Raw genomic sequence first — 27,629 nt, 5'->3', positions numbered from 1 at the left:
ACAAACTGTGTGCCTCTTCCCTGCTCACTTCTCGCTCTTCACCATTGCTTCAGCCTGGGTCTTCTTGGTGCCCCTTATCCACTACAATAAACCACCATGAGCTTTGTCATTGCCTTCAAGGAGAGAGGGAAAAGGAATAGCTTTGAATTCTGCAGTTACCAACCCACCATATTCCATCATGTCTGGTCCAACCTAGATTGGAAGAAAATTCCTCATGACCATGTCTCTGAATATTAGGTAGACATTTTAGGAGATGGGAATTCTTTTACTGTTTAATTTGATGACATAGAGCAAGTGCGTAAGTGCTTGCCTGACGGTTTTAAAGCACACATTTTGTTTCCTTGCCATTTATTAATATAGCTGCTTAACAATCATCTGATTTCCAAATTGCCCTTTCAAGGCTTGCAGCAAAATGTGCATAATTGTGATGGATTGTTGTTTTCTTTCCCTTTCCTTTGTCAACAAATGCGTAATCAAAACAAACAGACAAACAAATCCCCAAATCACCAGAAAGAAGATAACAAGTTCTTCCAGTTATTGATCTAATTTGTATTGACATGAAAACTCATTAACTGAATTTAAAAGAATTAAGTAAGATCCAGGAACAAGGCATTTAGCTTTGTGTATCCTTCCTGTTGAACACCAAAACAAGGTCCTGCAGTGCTGGTCACATGAAAAGGCCATTAAAGGATTTGGTACTGAAGTGGCAAATTTCAGCTCAGTCATGATAAATGTGCTCAAGTTACTTTGAGCAAGATAAAGGAGGAAAGGCCAAAATGACAGGATAAAGAGTGGCTTTCCTGATGTTTAAATGTTTATGTCACTGGATGCTTGGGACACTGATATTTATCTCTGGAGCTTAAATATTATCCTGCACTCTTTAAAGTACTCAGTTTAATAGCATGCTGACTTCAGCCATGCATTTTGTGCATGCACAGACCAGCATCAGACAGAGATGCTTCATTCACATGCACACATAGGACTTGGATGAGTATGTGGATATTAAGCCCCTCTGGCTTGATTTTTACCACTTAGAGCTACAAATGAAGCTTAAAGGAGCCAGAGATGCTCGACAGTGCTGAAGATCACACCACTTTTTCAGCTGTGCTACTTCTGTCTGTGAGGCTGAGCACTGCCTGACTTCTCCATGCCCCAGTTTATCCACATGTAAAATCTGCACGATAAAACAGAGGTGTTGGGAAATTGATACTGATAGAGTCCTGAGAATCTTGAGAGAGAAGGGTGTCAAGAATGTGTAATGGGATCATTAAGTGAAATGTCAGCAGAGGTATCAAAGCAGGATCACATTTTTCAGGCTGTGAGGAAGATTGGAGGCAGGAGGGCAGAGAGATGAAGACCTCAGAAGAGGATGAAAGTAGAGAAGAGGCAATGAAACAACCTGTCAGACATCAAGAACAGAGATGGAACAAAGGTCTGAATTATTAAAGCCAATTAGCTACTTAATAAAGAGGCAAGTCTTTAAAAATGAAAGGATTAGACTACATAGAGAAGGAACGAGAGAGACATCTGTCACCTAAGGAGCAAATAAATTTTAAGAGAGCAACAGGAAGACACAGAGCTGGAGATGGGTTGGAAAGCATAGGGGCAGCCATGGGGCAGAGCAGGAGGATCCTTGCCAGGAGAATGAGATTCATATTTCATTTACTTCCTCTTGAGATCCTTTGCCTCCTGAACAAATCAAGATCATATCCAAGACTTTCCAATGGTTTTAGGCTGGTGTATACCCCTGCAACTTGCAGCCAGATCATTTCCGTTTCCATTGTTCTGTAATCTCTGGAAACAGATCACAAAATCCCAGCATCATGGAGGTTGGAAGGCACCTCTGGATAGCTCTAGTCTAATCCTACTGCTAAAGCTGGCTCACCCACAGCAGTTTGCTCAGGACCACAGTGTTCGACCAGGCAGGTTTGGAATCTCTCCAGAGAAGGAGATTCCACAACCTCTCTGGGCAGCTGCTCCAGGGCTCCAGCACCCTCACAGCAAAGAGGTTTCTCCTCATGTTCAGATGGAACCTCCTAGGTTCCAGGTCGTGCCCATTGCCACTTTTCCTGTTGCTGGGCACCACTGAAAAGAGTCTGGCCCCATCCTCTTGCTCCACACCGTTTAGCTCTTGCTGAGCACTGAGAAGATCCCCCCTCACCCTGCTCTTCAACCAGGCTAAATAACCCCAGGTGTCTCAGCCTTTTGATCTCCAGATCTTTAGAGATTTCCTTAGGACTGTGCTTAGAGCAGCCTCTGAGAGTTTCCTTTACATATTTCATTGAACTGTGACATTAGAGATGCTGTTTTGACTCCACCTGCTTGCTCAAGACAAACAAAAAAGACAAACAAGAAATCATATTAAATCTTCCTCATGCCTATTTCAGTTCAAAAGATAAAACTAGTGGCATAGGAAATCATCAACTTTTCAAAATGAAAGAATGGAAAACATACTGCAAAGACAACCCTAAACTGAGCTTCGGTGTCAAACTATGGGGGAAAAGAGAAAAGCAAAATGAGGACAGACGCCACTGTGTCACTGTCATATGAAAATGCTCAGCAGGGTATTTCTTGGAAGTCATTGTTCTTTCTTTTCATGAACAGTGAGGGAACACAGGTGTACCCACACATACTCCTTTGCAGATGAAGACACTGTTGCCTGCCTACGAGCAGGGCTTTCACAGGAATAGGTCTGAATCAGGCACTTGGAGATCAAAGAGAGGTGATGGACTGCAGCACCAGCCCACACGGATGGATCATTTCCACCCAGCTGAAAGGAAGACATGCTCCTCAGCAGCCATGGGACTGTTCCCTCTCTTCTTTCCCTCCCTTTATACAAATCTCCACAGGACTTTTCCTGGCCACATAATTAATTCCACTGGTTTGATAATTGCCCTTACAAGAGACACCACAGCATATCTGCGACTGCTAAACAGAATAAATATCGTATTTGTAAAGCAAGAAATCAATGGATCTTTGCTTTCCTTCAGTAACCTTCCTCATGCCTAACAATTTTTAATGGCCTTTTGATCAATACCTATACAGAGAGAACATATGACCCAAAATAACATTAAGAACATTTTTCACTATGTTTTCTCCAGTGGGGCTTGACTGTCCTTTCACAACTCCCCAAAAACCTCAGATGGAAACCATCATATTGCCTCCTAAAGCAACCTTAGCCAAGCTGCTGTTCTGTCTCTGGGTTCACACTTCAAGAAGGACATGGAGGCACTGGGAAGAGACTACAAGAATGACTCAGAAACTTCAAGCAGGACCCAGAGACTTCAAGAGTGACACAGAGACTACAAGAAGGAAGCAGAGACTTCAGGAAGGACCCAGAGATTACAAGGACCCAGAAACTACAGGAAGGATGCAGAATGCACCTAGTGTCTGAAAAATGAATGATACCTTCCAAAGTAAAGCTCATGGAGCTGAGATTGCTGAGTTGGCCTGAGGGCAGCAAACACTCACCCATAGGGGTGTTTGGCATTAGGGAACATTTGACATTAGGGAAAAGGTTTCATGACAGTTTAGTGTTGAAGTTGGACAAACTCAACCTCAGAAGAAAGCATACAGCTTCCTAGCACTGATTAAGATTGTAACCCAAGGCAGATGTTTCATTTTTTTGCCACTCAGAGGTTTTCAGCTGTGCTTCGGAGCTTCAGAGAAGAGTTTTCCTTTCACTGCCTGATTTAATTTTGTGCTGTTTCTTTTTTGCTCAGCACCACCAACCAAGCTGAGGAGGGAGTTCTGCACCCAGCAGACTGGTCTTTTGACATCATTCTGAGCGTAGAAAGAGTAGCTGTAGGTACTTGGCTTTTTGTCCTTGGGAAGCTGGCAAGGGTTGAAGTTCCTTGTGCATTTTTTAAGAAGTAAAATAATTGGGTCACTGAAGTATTGAAACAGGTTATTCATGGAAATGCACCAAGGTTGTACAAGGCTTAGGTTTCACATGGATAATCTAATGGCTCCCCCAGAAAACAATTAGAAGTAATTTCTGTCTTACTTCTATGCAGAAATTGATCTGTTCCCATGCAGCAGCCAACCAAGCCAAGCTTGACTGGCAGGTGAGTAGAAAATTATTTACAATGGGAAAACATGACACTAATCCTAAGCAAAAGCTTGTCTATCATGATTCAAAGACCATATAGCTACATCTGAACATGGTACTGATAGCTTTCTTAAGGAGTTCAGCGAGCTGATATTGATGCTGAATTAAGTTGTTGACATCATCATGTTTCTAATGAGAATACAAATCTTCCCCCTCTGTGAATATCAAGGAGCCATATGGTCAGTTAGCTATGCCTGGTGCTTGCCCAGCATTATTAGAACTTGTGACACAGTAATTTGTATTGCAAATTCTTGCTTCCATTCCAATTAATAGTTGTTAACATTTAAATAAATCAAATTCATGGTGAAGATACAGCTTTTCTTCAGAAATCCTGGAGGGGTATCCACTGAGGCTATATCTGGAGCACTGGGTCCAATTCTAGGATCCCCAGTTCAAGAGAAAAAAGGAACTACTGGAGAGAGTCCAGCAGAGGCTATGAAAATGCTGAGGAGCCTGGAGCATTTCTGTGAGGAGGGAAGGCTGAGAGACGTGGGGCTGTTAAGCCTGCACAAGAGCAGCCTGAGAGGGGGTCTGAGCAATGCTCAGCACAAGCTAAAGGATGGGGGGCAAAGGGATGGGGCCAGACTTGTCAGTGGTGCCCAGTGACAGGACAAGGGGAAACAGGCTCAAACTGGAACCTGGAAGGTTCCATCTGAAGATGAGGAGAAACCTCTTTGGTGTGAGGGTGCTAGAGCCCTGGAGCAGGCTGTGCAGAAAGGTTGTGGAGTCTCCTTCTCTGGGTTTCAAATCTGCCTGAGCAAACACTGTGATCCCATTCAGCCTGCTTTAGCAGTGGGGTTGCACTAGATGATCAGAGGTCCCTTCCAACCCTCACTGTGCTGGGATTCTGTGAGAAGTAGTATTCATAGACACAGAAAATCAAAATTCACTACAGAACTGAGAATGACCCCCAAGCAGAATTTTTACCTTCATAAGGATGTATAAGAATATAAACAGTTTACTGCAAGAAGTACGTATTGTAGATTGCTTCACACACAAATGTTTTTGTTTAGGACTCGTGGCTTCTATTAGTATTAATTACTTTTGCTGGCAACTTTAAATGTATGGTGGCCTTAAAGCAAGGGCAATACCTATTAAGTTTAATTACTTTCTCCTTCAGCCTAAGCAATAAAGAAGTATGGTGGAGATCTGGTTATTAACTGAGCGTGGCATCCAAATGAAGACACAGTGCACAATAATTGTATGTTGGGCCACAAGCTAGTGTCTCATTGGTCTCTCCTACTCCAGAGATGAGATGGACTGTAGGCAGACAGTAAAGATTTTCTTCCCTTGACCTACTTGGGACAAAATCTCCTCCTCAGTCACATTTAAGCCCTCATCACTTTCAGCAGAAAGCCCTTGTGCCAAGGGACAAACAAACAACTCTGCTCCACGCTTGAAAATCCACCCTCTCAAGCCAAGGATTCAAGCATTTTAAGGACTTTTCTTCTGTAATTTTTTTTTGTTGACTGGCTGATTTTGAACAAAAGAGGTATCTGCCTGGTTACCAGCATGATATGTGTTTTTCAGAAGAAAAATGATGTTTCTGCTTGCTTTGAAGAATTTCTACCAGCATTTTAATGAAGCTACTGAAATCTGCTCTGAGAAAGTGAGAAATATGATATTTATGTGGTTTTGTGTCTGTGTGTATCTATAGCTTTGAATCTTGTTTGAGGGAGCACAGAAGCACAGAGTGGTGGGGATCATCCAGTCCAACCCCCCTGCTAAAGCAGGTCACCCACAGCAGCTTGCCTAAGATCACAATGGCCAGGTTGGTTTGAAATCTCTCCAGAGAAGGAGACTCCATAGCCTCTGTGGACAGCCTGCTCCAGGGATCCAGCACCCTCACAGCAAAGAAGTATCTCCTTATATTTAAGTGGAACCTCCTGGGTTCCAGTTTGTGGCCATTAGACTGTTGTCCTGCTATTGGGAACCTCTGAGAAGAGTCTGGTCCCATCCTCTTGTGCCCCACCCTGGCAGAGCACTGAGAGGATCCCCTCTCAGGCTGCTCTTCTCCAGCCTTTCCTACTCATAAAGATGCTCCAGGCTTTGTAGCCCCTGCTGAACTCTCTCCAGTAGTTCCCTGTCTCTCTGGAACTGGGGATTCCAGAACTGGACCCTGTACTCCACACACAGCCTCTCCAGGGCAGGTTAGAGAGGGAGAAGCAGCTCCCTTGACTTGCTGGCCACGCTCTTAATGCACCCTGGAAGACCATTGGCCTTCTTGGCCACAAGGAGATTACCACTCATTTTCATACTCCTCAGGAGCTAAGCTGCTTTTCTAATAAAACATCAAAATGCAACAGGAAAAAGGGCTTGTTTTAAAAAGGAACAAAATAATAACAAGGGCAAAAATCTGCCTGTGGCAGTTTAGGCTCCCCTCCGGGGAGGGCTGTGTAGCCGGATGCTTCCATGCCTTGGCATGCGAACGCTCAGGGGGAGCGGTGTGCCTGTGCGTGGTGTGCATCCATGTTAGCCTCGGGCCGCGGCTGGAAGCGGTCAGCACTGGGCTTGGGAAAGGTCCGTGCAGCTTTGGAAAGTCTCAGCGTGCTGTTGCCTGCAAGGGGTGGAAGGAGTCGAGTTGAGGAGCCTGATTGCTCAGACTCGATTGCCCCGAGGGGTGGAAACATGCCACTTGAGTGGATGGAGAAATGTTTGGTTGAGAAGTTATGAGGTTGTTTCCAGGTGGCCAGGATGCTCCATCGGATCCATGAAGAGTTCACCATGCGGAAGAATGAACTCTGCGTCGCTGGGAGGTTCCGTAGGATGAGGGAGAAGAGCTGGACTGAACTGTTACCTGAGCCCGAGGGAGAGACTCTTTGGAAGGACGCCCAGACGGAGACTTGGACTTTGCCAGACATGTCATCTGAAAGTTGTTTCTAATTTGATGATATGTTTTGGGTGCAGGAATTATGGGTATGAAATAAGGGGTGGAATATGGCAGTTTAGGCTGGGTGCCCCCTGCCACTGCCGCATGAGATACACCTCTGGTGTCCTGGGTGCCCACCCATAGGGGTGGACACAGGAAACGACGTATTTCTACCCATAAGTCCTGCACCCTATAAGGCCATCTGCAAAGTCATTCTCTTCCTCTTTCTTCCCTCTCTGCTCCCACGGGAGATGTCCTCTCTTATCGGGTAATGCCGGGGGAGTATCCTCAAGGCCTCTTAGGCCTGTCTAGGCCTAATGCCAGGAGGAGAATGGAGCGGGAGAGCAGTCTCAGACCTGGCCAGCCTGAGACTTGCCTAGCAGTGGGAGGGGGAAGAAAGAGCCCTGGGGGGTTTGGGTTTACCCTCAGGTGGGAAGAAGGGAAGGATTGGGAAGCTTTTGGGAATTCTGTGAGGGGTTCTGTACGCTTTGGGATACTCTTTGTCACTATGCTTTGTAGTTTGTAGTTCTCTGTAGCTTCACCAATTGCTTTTCCATTTAAACTTTCCATCACTCTCCAATCCATTTGTGTGAGTCTCATTCTTTTGTCCCTTTCGGGGCAAGAGACGATCTGTCTGGCCCCAAACCAGCACACTGCCCAAAAGCCCAATGACTTCCACAGGACCAGGCACAGTCTTGCCACTCCTACCTTCTTTTATCTAAACCCTTCTGCACAGATTTCTGTGTTGTTCCCATCATTACTCTTTCCAGAATGGTTCTCTCTACTATGTCAAGCAATTTCCTTACACAATTCTTCTTTTCTCACTTTCCCTCCCAGAATAAATACATTCTGTGGGTATTTCAGACTAGGATCTCATTGAGTTTCTGGATTACTTCCAGCCTGTGTTTCTGCTTAACAATGATCCTGGGTCATCCCAATATAGTTACTGTGACTGATGTACCAAAACTTTACTTCTGAATTATTCAAAAAATGGATGAAACAAAGAATTTCAAAGATTGGAGTTTTCACACTGGGCATACTTGTGTTTTGAAAGATGAAGCAGATAACAGCATATAAAAATGCATCTGCCACTATTTGTCTAATCCTCCCATGCAGGTTTAACAATTTGCATGAAATTAGTAGCCTAAAGCATACTAATAAGCATCAAAATATCTAACTGCCCATTTGCATTCACAGGTAGCCAGAACAACAATCAAGGAACTATTAATACTAATAATTCCTTAAAATAGGAAGGAAATTCCATCTTGGTTTTTATGAGTGGCTTTTGACCATTGGAAGCATCTCAGGCATGTGCTGAATTCACAAAAAGAAGATCCTGGTTCTAGTTTATGGCCAGGGGCCCAACTAAAAGCATTTATTTACATCACTAAAATTCACACAAAAAGAATCTATGGACAGAAAGACTATTACAGCTTGCCTAATTCTCAGGTTAACCGGAAAAATACATCCAGGAGAAAATCCACTATTGCCACTCACTCGAGGAAGCACCAGAAGAAGGAGAAACCAAAGTTCTTTGCATCTTCTTGAATGACATGGACATTATTTGGAATGAAGGAAGCTTCTCCCAAACCCAGGAGTAAAACTCATCCTTGAGTGGATTTCAGGGATGAACCAAATGTTCATAAGGCAAAACATCTAGAGACAAAAGGACATTTACATGTCATCCTGGTTTGAGCTTGACCAGAACTAATTACTTTTCTAGGTGACTGCACTCTCTAGACACTTGTGGGTTTTGATGTGGGGAAAAAAATGTTGCAGTGGCAGCATTTCTCCTCAAAGTCAGGAAACCTTTCCTCTCATTGTGTATCTTCCTTGTATGATTTAATCACTTAATAATCCTAGAATGGTTTGGCTTGGAAGAGACCTCTGGAGGTCATCTAGTCCAAACCCCCTGCAGTCAGCAGGGACATCCCAACTAGGGTTGCTCAGAGCCCCATCAAGCCTGACCTTGAGTGTCTCCAGGAATAGGACCTCCACCACATTAGTGCATTAGTGGAAAATCAATGCAAAACCCAGTTAATTTTATTTTTTGCCCTGCTCAACAAACTGTTGTCTGTTCTGCCTTCACTGAGCAGAACAAAGTCCATTCTGTCTGGAAAGATGATGTGATAGTGGGCATCCCACTGGGACTGGTGTTCTCCTGTGCAGTGCTGAGAAGACAGCCCACTGCCTCTCCTCCACAGCAACATGGAGATCAAAGAGATCTCTGTGAGCTACCACAAAGAAAGTAAACTGAGTACAAAAAAAAAACAAACCAAAACAAAACACCAGAAGATGGTAGAAATCAAAAAGAGAATAAAAAATGTTATGAATGGGGAAAAAAAATTACCAGTGAAGAATTTGTTGTGATTTATGGCAATATTGTGGATAAACCCCTAGGAAAACAGGGAGAGTATTTCAAGAGCATCTTTACAGACCAAACCCAAGGATTAACGGTGCAGATAATGGTGTGGACACAGAGATACCTTCAGTCCTACCACCAGCACTGGTGGCTCTGGAGGAACCTTCTCCAGGATGGCAGAGGATGCAGCTGAAAGAATTTAAAGCTGGGCACTGGACTAGGTTGTCTAGAGAGGCTGTGGAATCTCCTTCTGTGGAAAGATTCCAAATCCACCTAGCCATTGTGATCCTGGGCAACCTGCTGTGTGTACCCCTGCTTTAGCAGGGAGGTTGAACTGGATTATCTCCAGAGGTCCCTTCCAATCCCCACCACACTGGGATTCTGTGAAAGTAGTAGTTAAATCAAGGAGGTAAGAAAACAGCTGTGTGGCTGTTAAACAAGTGAACCTGGGGAGGCAAGAGAATAGCAAGCAACTGGAAAAAGGCTTTAATTGCCAAAGTGCCACGTTGCTGTGATCTGACAGATTGCACCAAGCGGCATGGCATAGACTTGCTGTCAGCACCAGACAAAACTTCCTAAGAGGATAATTTTATCGCAGATGAAATCAGAGACATGCAAGCAGCTAAAAGGAAAACAAGACGGTTTCAGAGGAGAATTGTGCACCCATCATCATTAACTTTATTGACTTTGAAAGAGCTTTTGATAGTCACTACAAAAATGCTTCCAGAAGATAGAGGCTGAATGTGGATTATCTCAGGAGATAGCAAGAAGAATAGCAAACATTTATGGTGATCCTGACTGGTGTAAGCAACTCACAAAAACAGCTAGAATCAAGCAGAACTTTTCCAGTGCCTCTCTGCATTTGTTCACTAGAAAATTGCTGGAAGAAGGAAACCAACAACCTACAATTTTGCAGAAGGCAAGCTTCTCATTTTCTGCATACAAGAAGCAAGTTGACATCAAACATTGGGTGATACAGCAGAGAATTGAAAGGAGGTGGGAAGAAAGGTCCATGAAAACAGAATAGGGCATGTACAAGTGTAAGAATGACAGACGAACCCAACGTGGCTGTTATTCAAAAGGCAACGGAGGATGCTGAAAGGTTTAACTCCCTCTCAAGTCTGGTAGCTGAAGAAATAAAAACATGAATAACAGGAGTAGGTGGAATAATAGACAATGTGTCATTAACAATAGGCTGTTGAGCCCCTCTTTTTCATACCATACCCATATGCTGTGGATATTTTTGCATGGTAAAAAAGATAAATAATGTTGGAAATCCAGAGTGAGGCAAACATCAGAAACAAGTGAGACCAAGACTCACAGTTGTTTTTTCCACGTGGGACAGAAAATGCCTTTAGATTTAGGTAGGATAGTCACTGAAATAATCACTGGTGGAAGAGCTGAAATCATGCAGGAAACTGATAGAGAAAGCACTGGTAGTCAGTGGAGGATGAGGGCCAGTTGTGCTTGTTATTTCCCTCCCTACTTTGTGTGTCTGTGGTCAATTCCCCTTCCTTGGAAAGAGCAAATGCTTTTATCAGTTGTTTTCCTGGCTTTCACATTTCTAATTCACCTACAATGTGTAATTTGCTTTACCTGTTTTCCTCACAGCACCATCTTCCCAGGCTTCCTTCCCAGCAGTGACAATGTTGATCACCCCCTGCTCTTTTCAAATCTCTGCCTGAGAATATCTCAAATTACCATGATGATTTACTACTCTCAACTAAAATTAAGGCACACTGAGACTGGGAAAGAAATTAAATGCTGCAGCAGCCTGTTAGGGTTCCAAAAAACCAACCTGGAAGGTAGATTTACACATGAAAGTGAATAGTTCATGTAGTGACGATAGTTTTTACACTCCTCTGAAGATGCTTTTGGGGAGTACTGGTCTGAATGTGAGATTGTAAAGTATCATTTTGTAAAAATAATTTATGCTCTTAAATAAAATGAATGGTAAAAATCATTAACATGACTGTAAAAGGCCTTTTGAAAAAAATCAATAGTTTTAAAGTATAATTTTAAAGATGTGTATTTCTGAGAAGCACATCACAGTCCTCCATTTCCAACCACAACAGGAGGTTGTAAAACCTCCTATTAATTTTCTAGTTCATAGACCTAAGAAGCATGATGTGAGCTCCTGCTCAGGAAAGGGGAGCCTTCCCAGTTTACCTTGGCTTGTCAGCGTCAACAGCATCATTAATTTAAGCAACACAGGGGCTAATTTAGTTCCATCAAGCTTTGTCCATCCAGTGCACCACAGAGAGCTCCACAGCCCATCATCACCAGTTCAGCCACACAGAGGGAGCATGTCGCTGCTGGGCACACAGGAGGTGATGGACACGCAGCGAGGGCAGTGATGCAGTGCAGCAGAAACAGGCAGTGACAGTGATGTGAGCACATGTCACAAGTGGGGCTGAGGCACTTTCATTAGAGATGTTTGTGCTAGCCTGCTGGCCAAGCTCTTTGGACTCCATCTGCATCTGCTGGTGTCCCTCACTGATAACACGTTTCCTTACAAAAATAAACCAACCATTTCCCTTTCTCTCTTGCTCCATTCTTATGCATCTAGCAACCACTAAAAATGTGATGCATTTTTACCTCATCCCTTCACCAAATATTATGGGTCTTATTATGGGTAGGAACACCTCTCTGCAGTGTGTCCAGAGAAGGGCAATGAAGCTGGTGAAGGGTGTGGAGAACAGGTCTTAATGAGGAGGGGCTGAGGGCACAGGGGTTGTTTACTCTGGAGAAGAGAAGGCTGAGAGGAGACCTCATTGTTTTCTACAACTCCCTGAAAGGAGGTTGGATGAGGTTCGCCTTGGTTTCTTCTCCCTAGTATCAGGTGATAGAATGAGAGGAAATGGCCTGAAATTGTGCCAGGGGAGGTTTAGGTTGGAGATTAGGAAAAATTTCTTTCCTGCTAGAGTGGTCAGGCATTGAACAAGCTGCCCAAGGAGGTGGTGGAGTCACCATCCCCGGAGGTACTCAAGAAACATATGGACATGGCCCTTCAGGCCATGGTTTAATAGCCATGGTAGCGTTAGGTGGATGATTGGACTCAATGCTATTAGAGGTCTTTTCCAACCGAAATAATTCTATGATTCTACAATTATCATATGAGAAGAAGGAAACGTGCCAGTAGAGGTTGTGCTTAACGGCTGACCATAGGGCTCAACATCTCACCAAGATGAAAAGCTGCCTTAAATTTCATGTTGTCCATCTGTTCCTTCACAGAAGTGATGAATATGGTGCAAAGGCAATCCATGATCTAAAACCTGAACTCAGAGTGGCTTTAATCCCAGTGCCCACACTGAATATGGGTCTTCATGTTTGCTGGGAAAATACTGCTCTCATAGCCCTCAAATGGTTTGTTATTCCAGAACAACATTTTTAATTTTTTTTTTTTATTTTTTTTTTAAAAGGCTGCATATAGAAGAATATAAGTGCAACTGCTCTCAGGCTGAGAGAGATGGGGTTGTTCAACCTGGAGAAGAGAAGGCTCCAGGGAGAACTTCTGGTAGCATTTCAGTGCATAAAGGGGCCAATCAGAAAGCTGGGGACAGACTTTTAAACAGGTCCTGTTGTGATAGGAAAAGGGGTGATGGTTTAAGTTAAAAGAGAGAGATCTGGAATAGAGGAAAGGAAGAATTTTTTTCCACTCAGGGTGTTGAGACTCCAGGTCCAGGTTGCCTTGAGGGGTGGGTAGATGCTCCATCCCTGGAACCATTTCAGGTCAGGTTGATTGGGACTCTGAACAGCCTGCTTTATTTGCAGATGTCCCTGCTGAGTGCAAGGAGGTTGCAGTAGATAACACTGGAAGGTTCCTTCCAACCCAAACCATTCTGTGATTCTACGTGAGTTCTGTTGTGCAATGGTCACACACAAGCATGTTGCCTCAGTTTGCCCCTTCTACATCACACCACAACGCTTGCTATGTGGTATGGGATGCAGGATGCCTGCCCTGACCCCATACTGGGCATTTTTTTTCAAACCAAGCCATTTCTGCTCCTTCTGTTGTTGAGCTGTTTTCAGAGAAATAATGCACAATTCTTTGAAGATATTTACTTATCCTTCAGGCATGAAAGTGTTTCAAAAGCAATGCCAACATCTATGCTATTGAATTGCTCCTTCTTTTCATAAATAAAAGCCATACAAGGTGATAGAATGCCCAATTACAACAGTTTATCATTTCATTATAATCTTGTGCTGCTAAGCTTAGCTCTTGACAAAACAAAATGTATTTTTTTAATAGATTTTTTGTGACTCTGCTTGTCATTCCAAGTAGACATGACTCCAAATGTTAAGATGTGCACAACTTTGGGGATGCTTGTTTCCATTTATTGCCATAATGATGGTGTGGCTGTTTTGGAATAGGACAGGATCATAATGTCATAGAATGGTAGGGACTGGAAAAGACCTCTAAGAACCTTGAGTCCAAAGCCCCTGCCAATGCACAGTCAGTGAGGGCAGGCCACATAGGAACACATCCAGGAGGCTTTTGAAAGTCTTCAGAGAAGATGACTCCACAGCCTTTCTGTTAATACCTTTACATAGAATAAAAACTATCAGGAGCTAAAATAGCCAAGGAACGGAGTCCTTTGGGTTGTAGTAGGAGAGCTCCCACATTCTTTCACTGTCTGTGATACCTATATAAGTCTAGCATTTCCCTGGCATAACATCCTGGTGTGGGTCCAGGTATGGTGGCTGATTTTACGGCAAGGACTGAGCCAGCTTCTACCACTCACCCTCCACCCACCCCATGGCTTTCTGCTCCCAGGAAATGAGCATGCAGCAGCTCCCAGGAGACCACAACTCACAAACTGGCAGGTGAAAATTAATGACTGTCTTTATTATGTGGGTGGGCATGGGAGGGAGGGGAAAGCTGTGTTACTTGCCAGTCCATCAGAATAATTCACTCCAGCAGTTAAGTGTTTTTGAAACCAGTGCTAGGGTAGACCTTTACAAGCATTTATGTGCCAGACTTGAACTGACTTCACACCTCTAAAACAATGACCTCTGAGAATTATGGAGGCTATATCCAAGCAACTCAGGAGGGCACAAGCACAAGAGCCTGTCTTGCTCCTTAGTCCATAGGTGAGTAATAAAAAGCCATCACAGGCAAGGACTATTTGATGACTGTTAAGAAAAGCTTATGGGCTCTATTCAGCTCACTGTGGTCATGCCCTCAACACAAAATGATTGTCAAGACATCCTCATCTGTACCCAAGATCCATCGACCCTCTCACCCAAACCATGATGCTCTGTGGAATCAGACCTGCTCTGTGCTTCCAAAAGCATGGACTGTGATCAAGAAAACATCTATGTTGCTTTAACAAGCAATAAAAACATTTAGCTATGCCATAAGAAATGTATTTTTTCAAACTTTAAAACAATCCAAGAACCCACAGCAGATTTCCCAGGATCACAATGTCCAGGGGAGTTTGGAATCTCTCCAGAGAAGGAGACTCCACAAGCTCTCTGGGCAGCCTGTTCCAGGGCTCCAGCACCCTCACACCAAAGTCTTTCCTCCTGTTCAGATGGAAGCCCCTTGTCCTATCATTGGGCACCACTGACAAGAGGCCTTATCCTCTTGCCCTCACCCTTTAGCTCTTGCTGAGCATTGAGCAGATCCCCTCTCAGGCTGCTCTTGTGCAGGCTTAACAGTCCCAAGGACCTTCAGCCTTTCCTCCTCACAGAGATGCTCCAGGCCCCCCAGCACTTTTGTAGCCTCCACTGGACTCTCTCCAGTATTTCCCTGTCTCTCTTGAGCTGGGAAGCCCAGAACTGGACCGAGTACTTCAAATGTTGCCTTGCTATGGCAGAGTAGAAGAGGAGGAGAACCTCCTTTGACCTCCTGATCACAAATAATGAATTTTCAGGAGGGCAATAAAAAGCTGACTAATTTAAAAAAAATAGTGTAAATAAAATCCTTAAAATCTCCTAACAAATTACAGGTGAAGGAATCTTTATAGTTAACCACCTATCTCAAACCACTTATATCTCTGCAAGATCAAGGTGAGTGGTTTTCTTGTTTCCACTTTCTTAAAACAAATCTGAATAACATTTTATGATTAAACTAGGTAAAAAGCAGCCTCTTTCAGAAAAATGCTGCCATTTCTGAGGTGGTTTGGCCAAATGCAGTGACATGTCTGTCCAGTTAGATCAACGGATACTGTCTTGACATTAATGGAAGTATGTGACCAACATTAGTGAATGTGACAAGTCACAGAACAAAGATGCACAGTCAGAAGAAATTAATGTTGAACAGATGTACCCAGGGAAAAAAGTGAAATGGTGGAGACCACAGAGCATCTTTATATGATCCTTAAAACTCATAACTTGTTCTTTCAAAACTCACATAGGCTGAGAAGATAAAGCAATGTCTTGACCACTTCTGCTTTCTAGAAATTAGGCTGGCCTTTTGCTTCACCAGGCCAAATTCTCAAATACTGCTTCTTGAAAAAAGAAGCACAAGGCAGACCCGGAATAGCTGGAATGACCACCAGCGGATTCAGGAACAAGGATCATGGTGCTTCAACATGCATGTCACCAGATGTCCTGAAGGCAGCACCTGGGGCTCTGCGCTCAGGATAAATCGTGTCTGTGATGAGGATATTAATACTGACCACATATTTAGGGGATTCCTCTGTGTCAAAAGCCCTGCAAAAGCTAGACTTGTGTGCAGATTGCCTCAGGTGTTTATTGTGCTATATATAAAGTAGAATTGAGAGAAATGCTTACACCAAATTCCATGTTTTCGTGCTAGAGGAGAGTTTTGAAGGTAGAAATGGGACTTCATTAACAGCAACTGATTTCTTTTGAGTGCCAAATAGGAAGTTAATTGCCTCTATGCTTTCAAAATATTAAAAAATTGATTGTTTTGTTCTGACTGTTGTAAATAGTAGTTGTCAGGCAACAAGGACAGGATTTTTAAATGAACTCAAATGAAGAAGTTCAAATCCTCAAGAATCACACCTCTAAGATCATCGAGTCCAGCCGTCAACCCAAGATCACCACAACCACTAAACCATGTCCCCAAGTTCCAGGTCCATTTTTTAACACCTCCAGGGATGGTGACTTTACCATCTACCTGGGCAGCCTGTTCCAATGTCTGACCCCTCTTGCAGGAAAGAAATTTTTCCTAACTTCCAACCTAAACCTCCCCTGGCACAATTTCAGGCCATTTCCTCTCATACTATCACTTGATAGTAGCAACCCCCACCTCACTCCAACCTCCTTTCAGGTAGTTGTAGAGAGAAATGAGGTCTCCCCTCAGCCTCTTCTTCTCCAGATAAAATAATCTCTGGATTTTATGTTCTGGAGTAATCTGGACAGTTTTGCAAAACCTTATTTCAAAACACAGATTACAGACAGCAATTCAGAAAAAAGGGAAAAAAAAGGCTAGTGGCACAAACACTGTTCATTATTCTGTCATACATTTAAGTAACATTTTGGAGGCTGAGTGGAAGAATCAAACTGAAGACACATAATAACAGATTTTGCACAAATAAGAGTTCAAACTAAATAGGTTTTAGTCACTGCAGAAGGTCACAGTCTTCAGAAAATGCTGAATACTTTCCTCTGTCGGGGAAGAAAAGGCCCTCAAATATGCCAGAAGTTGAACAGCTGAAGTAATTATTCACCTGGGAAACTTCAGGCTATTATCTCCAATCATTCCATTCAAGGATTGGATGCTGATAATTCACAGCCATGGAAATGAAAAGTTCTGGTATGAGACACAAGCAAGGGAGATGAATTACAGACTTCCCTGATAATGGAAAAATGAGCAGGATGTTGATCATAGACACTAAAATTACAAACTTGGTCAGCCTCGCTGCAGTGTCGAACACAGAGCAGGGCATAATAAATTACAGCACAGCTCTGGGCAGCCTGATCTAGTTGAGGATGCCCCTGCTTACTGCAGAGTGGGTTGGACTAGATGACCTTCGGAGGTCCCTTCCAACCCAGACCATTCTATGATTCTAAATGATGCTGTCATGTCCTTACAGAAAGCAGAATGGTTGGAGAGAATAGGTTGGACTTAATGATCTCTGAGGTCTTTTCCAACCTGGTCGATACTGTGACTCTGTAACACTTGCCTTGTGCTCAGAAGACCTCTCTTTGGCTCCTGACACTGGCTAGCTCTAGACAAGTTGCTTCTCTGCTTGGCTTTGTCTGTCAGGAAGATTGGGCAAGGGGAAAATGATGACCAGTGTCTATCCCACCATTGCGCATGGTCAGCATCAGAATCTGTTGTTATGGCACAGAATCCCAGAAGCCCAGCATGGTAGGGGTTGGAGCAAACCTCTGGAGATCATCTAGTTCAACCCCCTGCTAAATCAGGGTCACTTACAGCAGGTTGCCCAGGGTCATAATGTCCAGGTGGGTTTGGAATCTCTCCAGAGAAGGAAACTCCACAGCCTCTCTGGGCAGTCTGCTCCAGGACCCTCACAGTACAGTTTTTCCTTATGTTTAGGTGGAACTTGCAATTCTGTAAAATTCAATATCTACCCCTCTTAGTTGAGCCACCAGGCTAGGACAGCTCTTTTTGTTGCATGCACGAGGCCTGTTTTGGACATGCAGAAACTACATACCTTATAAATTTAAAGATTCAACCTTCCAGAAATTCTTGGCCAGTTACCTTACATCAGCCAAGATCTGTTATGCACTTTTTGGTTCCTCATAAAGCCTGAAGGTTTGGTCAAAGCAATACATGTTCATTCAGGACCCTCATCTGAAGAAGATGTTTTTTGAGCAGAGCTGCCTAAGCAAGGACTTGCAGAGTGCTTCTGTGCACATCTGCACCATCAATAATACATATAGAAAACACATACTTCCACATGGGCTCTGAGACATCCTTGATGTCATTCCATCATCATCAGCAGCAGTCACAGCAGATCTCATATCTTTTTAATTTTCTTTTATTTTATACAAAATGTCCCCTTTGTGGTTTGTGTAAATCTTCATGACCTGAGCTCAGATGCAACAGCCAGAAAGTGTGGAAACAGCAGACATGGTGCAGGACGGCAGAAGATGAGCAAAGCTGGCAGTGACACATGGGCGGAGGAGACAGCCATGAGCAAAAACAAGCCTGGGCAGCCATCAGACAGCATGTAGGAGGGATTAATCCACCATTAATGATCACAGAATGGTGGGGGTTCTAAGGAACATCTGGAGATCACCCATTCCAATCATCCTGCCAAAGCAGGGTCACCCACAGCAGCTTGCCCAGGATCACAATGTCCAGGTGGGTTTGAAATTGCTTCAGAGAAAGAGACTCCACAATCTTTCTAGGCAGCCTGCTCACAGCAAAGAAATGTCTTCTCCTGTTCAGATGTAACCTCCTGGGTTCCAGTTCGTGGCCATCACACTGTTGTTTTACCATTGGGAGCTACTTAAAAACAGCCTGGCCTCATCATCTTGCCCCCCACCCTTTAGCTATTTCTGAGCATTGAGAAGATCCCCTCAGGCTGCTCTTTTCCAGGCTAAACAGCTACAGGTCTCTCAGCCTTTCCTCCTCACAGAGATAGTAAGCATAAAGAAACTGGAATATTAAGCCAAAACAAAATGATCTCAAAGTTTAAAATACTGTGCAATGATCTGAGTATTGCAGTCAGAAAGTAGAACAAAGCTCCAGAAGAACAGACAGGAGAAGGAAATCTAAATCAAGCTGGTTAAACTGTTACCTAACCAAAAGCAATTAAAAAGCTCTTTGAAGTCCTCAGAGGACTCAAAAGTTCAGAAGAGTTCTGAGGCATGGAGCTTGGATATGGGACCTTTACTAGGAAAACTCAAATCAACAGCTTTTTCCTCTCTCAAGAAATTAGCTCCTACAAAAATCCGATTGCAAGAAATAAAGAGAAATATATCTCTTGACAGCCAGGCACTTGATGCAGCACATACACAGTGCAGCAAAACCAGGTCACATTTAAATTCACGCTGCAGGACAATTGATTTTCCTTTTAAGATTTACTTTTTCATTGATTTTTTAGATATGCCCAGATACCATCTTGGTCACTTCATCAATAATATTAAAAGAGAAAAGAGAAAGGAATACAGGAAGGAAGGGCAATTGACTTGCTTTATTTCAAAGCCTTCTATTCCAATGTCTCCTTTGCTGCACTGTGGGCCAAAAACCTCCCCTGGGACAACTTCAGGCCTTGAAATTACAAAAGCAAGTGCTATTTACACTTGGCCTGATCATGGTCCTTTATATCCAAACCCACAGGAAAAGCCATTAGAATTAGACCAGGGCTAATTCAAAAAACACCCCACTCAACAATTGCTAATCAGCTCATTGATTTACCTCCCCTCATGACAAATTCAGCCTGACAGTCCACGATGGGAGAAAACCTTTTAGTTAACCAGCTTTGACAACGGGATGGGAAGCCTTGTAGTAATGTTGGCCAACCGTTGTCATTGCCACCCTAAAGTATTCCCTCTGGGAAATTGTAGTTACCCCTTTCCTCGATGATTTGCTTTTCAGAGTAGTCTTTAAGGATTTAGGAACTGCTCTAAAGAGGGAGACATCTAAGAGACAGAGAGTGTTCTAGAAAGGAAGGGACAGAAGCAGAGTTCTGCCCCAAATCCTTTCTGACAAGATGCTTTTGAGATGTCCTGCTTGACGTCAGCTGTAACACTGCAGTCTCAGAGGTGGAAGGTGCACAACAAGAGAGTAGCCCACATCTCACAGGGTAGCTTTGTTTTCTTTATCCTAGCCATTTTGGTAGGACAGAAAGAGGCAGATACCAACATGAGGGCTGAAGATGAAAAGTTTATCAAAGATCTCAGACTCCCTGTAAGTTTTGCTCATGGCCACTTCATGTGAGTGAAAATAAAATCACAAAGTCATATAGGTTGGGAAAAAAACTATAAGATCAAGTCCAACCACTAACCCAGAACTGCCAAGTCCACCACTAAACCATGCCCCTCAGCATCATATCTACATGGCTTTGAAACCATTCCAGGAATGGGGACTCCACCACTGCCCTGGGCACCCTGTTCCAGGGCTTGACAACCCTTTGAGGGAAGAAATTGTTCTTCATGTCCAACTTAAACCTCACCTGGTGCAGTCTGAGGCTGTTTCCTCTTGTCCTGTCATTTGATACTTGCAAATGAAACAGCCAAAAGCCTCAGTCTGTTTAACGAGCTCCCCCAAGCCATTTGACAGTCTGGAGCTGCCTCATGTCTAGGGTACCTGGCTCAGAACTGCATCAGGGAAAGTCCAACAGACACTCTGAAAACCCCTCCAGAGACACTGTCCCTTCAACAAAACTGCAAATGGCTTTGCTTTTTCTTCTATCACAGTACCAAGTTTTGCTCCCTAGGTAGTAAAAATCTGGCTAAGGTCCTGGTGATGGTAAGTCAAGAGATACCAAACTCTTACAAGTGTAGGTAACCTTTTGCTTGTCCTCCCCTTGCAACTCAGGTTGCTTCTTCTCCCTCAATAGTGGAGATCAAGGGAGGTTAAGTTACACCTTCTGGGATACAACTGTCTTCTCCTCCAGGTGAGCTGGACTATTTCTCTGCCATGGTATTTTACCTCAGGCCTTTTCCAACATGATTTCTTTTAAGGTGTTTGAAAAGCAATCTTGATGTCATGGTTGAGCTGCTGCCTTCCTCAGAGCTCAGAGACCAGATAACTCATTTTCCCTCTAGATTTGTGACCTACTCCACAGATACTGGATGACCAGTTGGAAAAAAACAGATTTGACAAGTGTCAAGATTGGCTTCTGTCATAGTCCCCTTCTCCAGCCTTCTTCAGCTTCTCCTCCAACATCAGGGCTTGAAAAAGTAATTGAGATTTCTCTGGAATTACTGAACAGATTAGTTGCATAGAACCATAGAATATGAGCTCAGAAGAAACCTCAAGGGTCATCTAGTCTGACCTTTCTCAGGAAAAAACACAGTGTAGACAAGTTGCCTCAGCACCAGCTAGATCTTAAAAGTGTCCAATTTTGGGGAAACCACCAATTCTCTGGGAAGATTATTCCAGTGGCAGATTGTTCTCATTATGAAACATTATATAGTCTATAAAGTCTATAGTCTATGAGTGTTGCAACTCATCTTGGACTACTTAGCCAGCTGCCAAAGTTAGGTCAGGGGCTGGCCAGTATCTCTGCACTGCTTGCACGAGGTAAATGAAGGATTTCATGGCTTGTTCTGATATCTATAGGAATTGGTGGAGTAAAATTAGATCTTGGGTTAGGGTACGGTCTCAGGAGTTAGGAGGGCTCACTGGTTGGACATAGAATCATAGAATGGTTTGGGTTGGAAGGGATGCTAAAGATTACTGAGTTCCAACTCCACTGCTATTAGCAGAGACAAATTCCACTGGGTCAGATTGCCCAAAGCCCCAACCAACCTGGCTTTGAATGCTTCCAGAGATAGGACATCTACCACCTCTCTGAACAACTTCTTCCAGTGCCTTACCACCCTCACAGTGAAGAATTTCTTCCTTATGTCTAATCTAAATCTCCCTTCATTCAGATTAAAACCATTAACCCTCATCCTATCACTATACTTCCTTGACAGAGTCCCTCCTCATCTTGTGCTGAGCCAGAGCTAAGTTGGTTAACAGTCCACCACACAGCCACACATCTGTCTGCTGAACTGCTAAACAAGGATGTACTTAGAAATCACAGGAAGAAAAAAATAAAATACAACACCTCATGAACATACAGTCCAATCATACATGGCCAGATCACACACCACTGGTTTGCCAGGGCCTCAAAGAAATCAGTATCAAGGTGTTCAGGACATGGAGAGTCAGAGATGAAGATGAAGGAAGGACAGGCTGCTGATGGTGATGATGCTCCATTTTGGGGAGCAGGAAGCTTCAACTTCCCCTATTGGAAGTGTTGTGAGTGAAAGGGTAGATCTGATAGAAAAGCAGCAAGGAGTATCTGGACTCAATCCACAGCTCTAATTAGCTGCTGTATACTTAGGAATATACCAGGGGTTCATACATACATAATTAATGTTAAATTATACAGATATTTGTCTGCCCATATGCAGAAAGCAGGGATAAAGGCTTGTAATGCACATAATTGCCATGTAAGAATGATTAAATGCACAGAGTGTTTGTGCTGTTTGTAATTAATTAAAATCACCACTAAAACTAGCTGGAGGCTTTTCTCCTGCTCAATGGTACATTTCTAAGCATTTTTCTACTTACAGCAGTGCCCTGTGTAAGACTGGATGGTAAATGTCCAGAGTAAAGAAGAAATACGTGACGTCCAATATATACATCAGGAAGAACTGCATCCTCTGAGGCATTTGAGCTCATTTGCTACTCATGTGGATTGACTAAAACAAATTACCCACAAAAGGAACATGTTTTCAAATAGGATAAATGTCAAATAAACAATCTGAAAACACTGGTTTCAACACTCACCAGATGAAACAAAGAGTTAAACCTACCCGGGGTAAAGCTTAAAAACATCTAGTAAATATGTCTGAATTGTAAAGGTCCATTCAAAAAGAGAGAAATTATTTTAAAAAAAGGATTTTTTTCCCTATTTTGTTCAGATGATTTCATACAATTCATAAAAAAAAAAAAAAAATCACAAGAAGGCTTAATCTCTTTTCTTGCAATTTATGATAATTCAGCAGCTTCCACAGGCTTCAGGACACTTCATAGACTTAGAAAACCAACAGGCAAGTGATGTCCAGAAGCTGTTGCAGAACCTCTCCTTTCACCCCATCCCCCAAACAGTGCATGGCATTACCAGAGCTGGGGCAGCTGGACACAAATTACAAGGACAAAACAGCTTAACTTTACAAAACCTGATTTTCCAGCCTCTTTGCACCTTTTAAGGAACTCATTTGGTGATTTGCATGGCAAAACCACCACTTTGCAGCACTGCAACCAGGTGACACAAAATCCTTTCTTCATCCATGTCTTGTAGGACCTCCTGTTCTGGTGAGAGAGTGGGATTGTGTCTGGACTGACTCCATCAATACAGAATCATTCCCAACTTTTCCAGCTCCCTCATAGTATGTGTTAAATCTGTTTCAAGAGTGAACTAGAGACTCTAGAGCTGCTGAATGGTGGTGTTGCAAAGCAGCAGACAGACACTGGAGATGTAGGAACCATGGTGTGCCATCAGCATCAGGCAAACCACCCAGCAACTGCAAGCAATTTCTGTTAGTGTCAGCTTGTGAGAAATGAGAAAGCAAACAAATACACTCATCTGAAACTCTGCCTGCATAAATTCCTTTAATGTTAGTGATGAAAAGGTCAGTGCCCAAAGGCCACTGACTTAATGGGATGCTGGGATGTAATTGATACTGTCAGCCCCAGATGCACAAAAATCACAGGGCAGATCCCCAAAACATGAAGAAAAGGATTTACTCTCACAAGATTAGGCCTGATATAATTGAAGGCTTAATTTTAGCCCTCCAGCTTTTAATCTTTTGAAAATAACATTTTCAAGCTCTTTTCCCTGGTGCTCTGAAGGTTTGAATTTTACTTCCCTTCCAAAATGGAGATGTGTTTCTATCATTCCATCTGTAATTACAGAGAAATTAGAGCCACCCTAAAAAAAAAAAAAAAATATGGTTAACTACTAGTATAATTATCATCAAACAGCATCAAACTAGGCTAAACTGACAAAAGCCATGTAGCAACTGTTGTCAGAAGAAATTAAAAAGAAACAAACACCAAAAAATCCTGTCAGGAGACTAATGATAAAATCCCTGGAGCTGGCAATACTGTCACAGAGCACCAACCACTAAATGCATTCAAATGGAAATTGGCATAGATGTTACAGTGTGTACAGTGTGCAGGAAACTCACTACAGGTGAGGGATTGACCTGCTAGAAAGCAGCTTTGGGAGAGAACCTGAGAGCAAAGGCAGACAAGTCCACCATGAATCAGAAATGTGCCCTTGTGGGTCAAGGAGGCAAACAGTCTTTGGGGGGGTGCATTAAGTAGAATGAGGCCAGCAGGTCAAGGGAAGTCCTTCTTCTCCTGTACTCTGCCCTAGTAAATACCTGGAGTATTTGGTCCAGTTCTGGGATTCCCAGTTCAAGAGAGATGGGGAACTACTGGAGAAAGTCCAGTGGAGGCTACAAAGATGCTGAGGGGTCTGGAGTGTCTCTGTGAGGAGGAAAGTTTGAGAGCCCTGGGGCTGTTTAGCCTGCAGAAGAGCAGCTTGAGAGGGGATCTTCTCCATACTCAGCAACAGCTGAAGTGGGGTGAGGGGCAAGAGGATGGGGCCAGACTCTTGTTAGTGGTACCCAGCAACAGGATAGTAGCAGTGGGCACAAACTGGAACTCAGGAGGTTCCATCTGAACAGGAGAAAAAACTTCTTTACTGCAAGAGTGTTGGAGCCCTGCAGCAGGCTGCCTAGAGAGGTTGTGGAGTTTCCTGTGTCTGCTGTGTCTCCTGTTGGTTGACCCTGCTTTAGCAGGGTGGTTGGACTGGGTGATCTCCAGAGATCTTTTCCAACCCCTGCCACACTGGGATTCTGAAACTGTATTTTTGTTGACACTAATGCACTGAGAACAGCTGCAGATGGGCAGTAGCATTAATTTTTCATCATTCTCCTAGATTTGTGAGGGCTGAGGGTCCAAGGAATGAGAATATCTATACTGGCCACCTTTAAATACAGACTGTCCCTCATTCCTATTTTGTAGCATTTCAAACATCACTGATATTAATGAGATTTTGCAACATGTACTTAGGAGAAACAAATTAAATAAACATAGTATCAGCAATGAGCAGAAGCATTTCACTCACTGAGATGATAGAGCTTTTATGCTGTTGTGTCTAAAATGGCACAGCCCTGCAGTTAAATGGTGGCACACCAGCGACAAGTTGCCTTCAAAGGCAACATTTACAGTCCCCTGCACTCGTACAGTGGTAACCAACACATCTCACCAGGATGTGAGACTGGAGTTTTTATAGTCCTCTCAACATTTAAAACATTTATTCCCTTAAGAGATGCCTAGAATTGGCCTGCTTGGAGACAAGCTCTGCAGAGATGTTCTGGAGTCACTGAGTTCCATCTGAGGTGCTCAGAGTCATCAGCCACACTTGGGATCTCAGCAGGATGCCCAAATCATTGACCCTGTCTGGATGCTGGTGAGAACAAGCTTCTGATGAGCCCAGCTGGCTGCTGGATCTCTGCCCGGCAAAGCCTGCTCATTTGTGATCCATCCCTGCACTAATTCAGCTATACCAAAATTACACACACCAGTAAAAAATAATGTTAGCTACTGCTGAGATGATGATCAAGAAGCAACATTAAAACTTCTCTACATTGACAAAAAGCCACATGGCGGAGTTACAAAAGTGGCAATTTTTAGTGACTAATGGAAACTTGCAAGGACTTAAAGATTCGACTTCGCAGACACATGGGGAGCTTGAACCACCCAGAGGGATGGTGGCTGCTGATCCCAGGTTGGGAAAGAGGAATGTGGGAATCTCAGAAAGATTTGAACTGGGGGAAGAAGTACAACTCCTCCACACATTTCTGCAGGGTTTCTCCTTCCCTGAAATAGCTCAGAAATTAATGACCTGGTTAATGGCCAATCATTACCTAATTTCATTTCTTTCAGAGATATTTCATTTTATCACTTTCTCTGCTTTTTCATAAGCAGTGCTTCCTCACTGTGATAACTAGAGAAGTTACTCCATATTTCAACCCCAGTGCCAGAGCACTAATATGGACTTGATCACTACATTCCACTTAAGCAGCAAAGGGTTTTTCAGGTTTTAAGTGTGTCCATGATTCACAACTGCTATAGTTCACAAATTAAATAAGTTCACTTTCTTCTTCAGATTTCCCCCACAGAATTAACTAGAATCTGTGATTTCATCTCTTATCAGCATTAAAACTCAGCAAGTTGGTAATGCCACAGAGTCACAGTTTTACAAGTCCCCCAAGTCCCTCCTGCATGTCCTCAGCTCAGATACTGGGGACTCAGACCACTAGGTGGGACTTGAGACGTTGACCTCTTGCCCCATCCCAGCTGAGAGCAGGTATCAAAGTGCTGCCATTTCTCCAAGAATTTAATTTCAAGACTACTCCTGTTCTGCTGCTGTGATGTGACACCTAATCAAGAAGTTTTTAGGGAAACCCATGAACAGACTCCAGAGGAAATCCCGATGAGAGAAGGGTTTGGCTGCATAACCTAGAAGACAGCCTTAAGCTTTAGCTGCATAAGACAAAAGACAAAAAGTGACAAAGAAAGAAAAGGTAAATTACATAATCACAGAATGACAGAGATCAGAAGGGACCTCTAAGGGAGATGTTCAAGTCCAACACCCTGTCAGATCAGGTTCACCTAGAGCAGGTTGCACAGTGATTGTGTCCAGGTGGGTTTGGAATGACTTCAGAGATAGAAACTCCATCACCTCTCTGGGCAGCCTGTTCTAGTGCTCCACTATCCTCAAAGCAAAGATGTCTAGATGAAGATTCCTATGTTCAAGTTTGTGCTTGCTACCTCTTATCCTGTTACTGGGCACCACTGAAAAAAGACTGTTGCCATCCTTCTGACACCCACCCTTTAAGTGTTTTTAAGCATTGATGAGACCCCCCTCAGGAATTAGGAAGAAAATAAACCATAACAAAACTACATAGAACTTGGTTTGGACAGGAGGGACACTGAAGTTTTTTGCACAGTACCCAAGGAAGAACTTTCATGGCAGTTATGGTTTCAAACACATTGCTCCATCTCATGGTACTTCAGTTTGTCACCCCTGGACATCTTTCACAAGCCAAATCAGACATTACAGCTTTTGCCCTCTAAAAATTCTAGGCACCTCTTAAGAGAAAAATGTTTTGAATGTCAAGAAAGAGAACTATAAAACCCCCAGTTTAAATTACCACCATTTCCCATTTAATGTCACTCATTAAAAACATCTGCATCAAGAATTAGAGGCGATCATTATTTTCATGCAGTATGCAATTTGGAAGTTTCAGGTGACCATTCCATGGCATGTAATAAATCTTCTGTGGCTGTGAGCAGTTGATATGGTTTATTTTAATGGTCACAGTTAAAGGTTTCATGAGATCAGGCCACAACCAAATCTCTTTATAATAATTCTTTAGGCTACTGCATAATTTATAGCCCTTATGCACTTTTCATGATCTAATTTACCTTCCTCTTAAAATATTTTGTAAAACCAGTGTTCCATTTATAATGATATATACCCCATTATAAAACATACTCACTACTTTGTTACCAGAATAAGAATTTTATGTGTGTAAACCAGTGGGCATTAGCATATGCCAGAATTACGCTCCCAACTCAGTGATATATGGAGCAGAATGGA

Source organism: Indicator indicator, chromosome 18 (genome assembly GCF_027791375.1).
Source record: "Indicator indicator isolate 239-I01 chromosome 18, UM_Iind_1.1, whole genome shotgun sequence".
Classification (NCBI taxonomy): Eukaryota; Metazoa; Chordata; class Aves; order Piciformes; family Indicatoridae; genus Indicator; species Indicator indicator.
Note: the sequence above shows the minus strand (reverse complement) of the source record.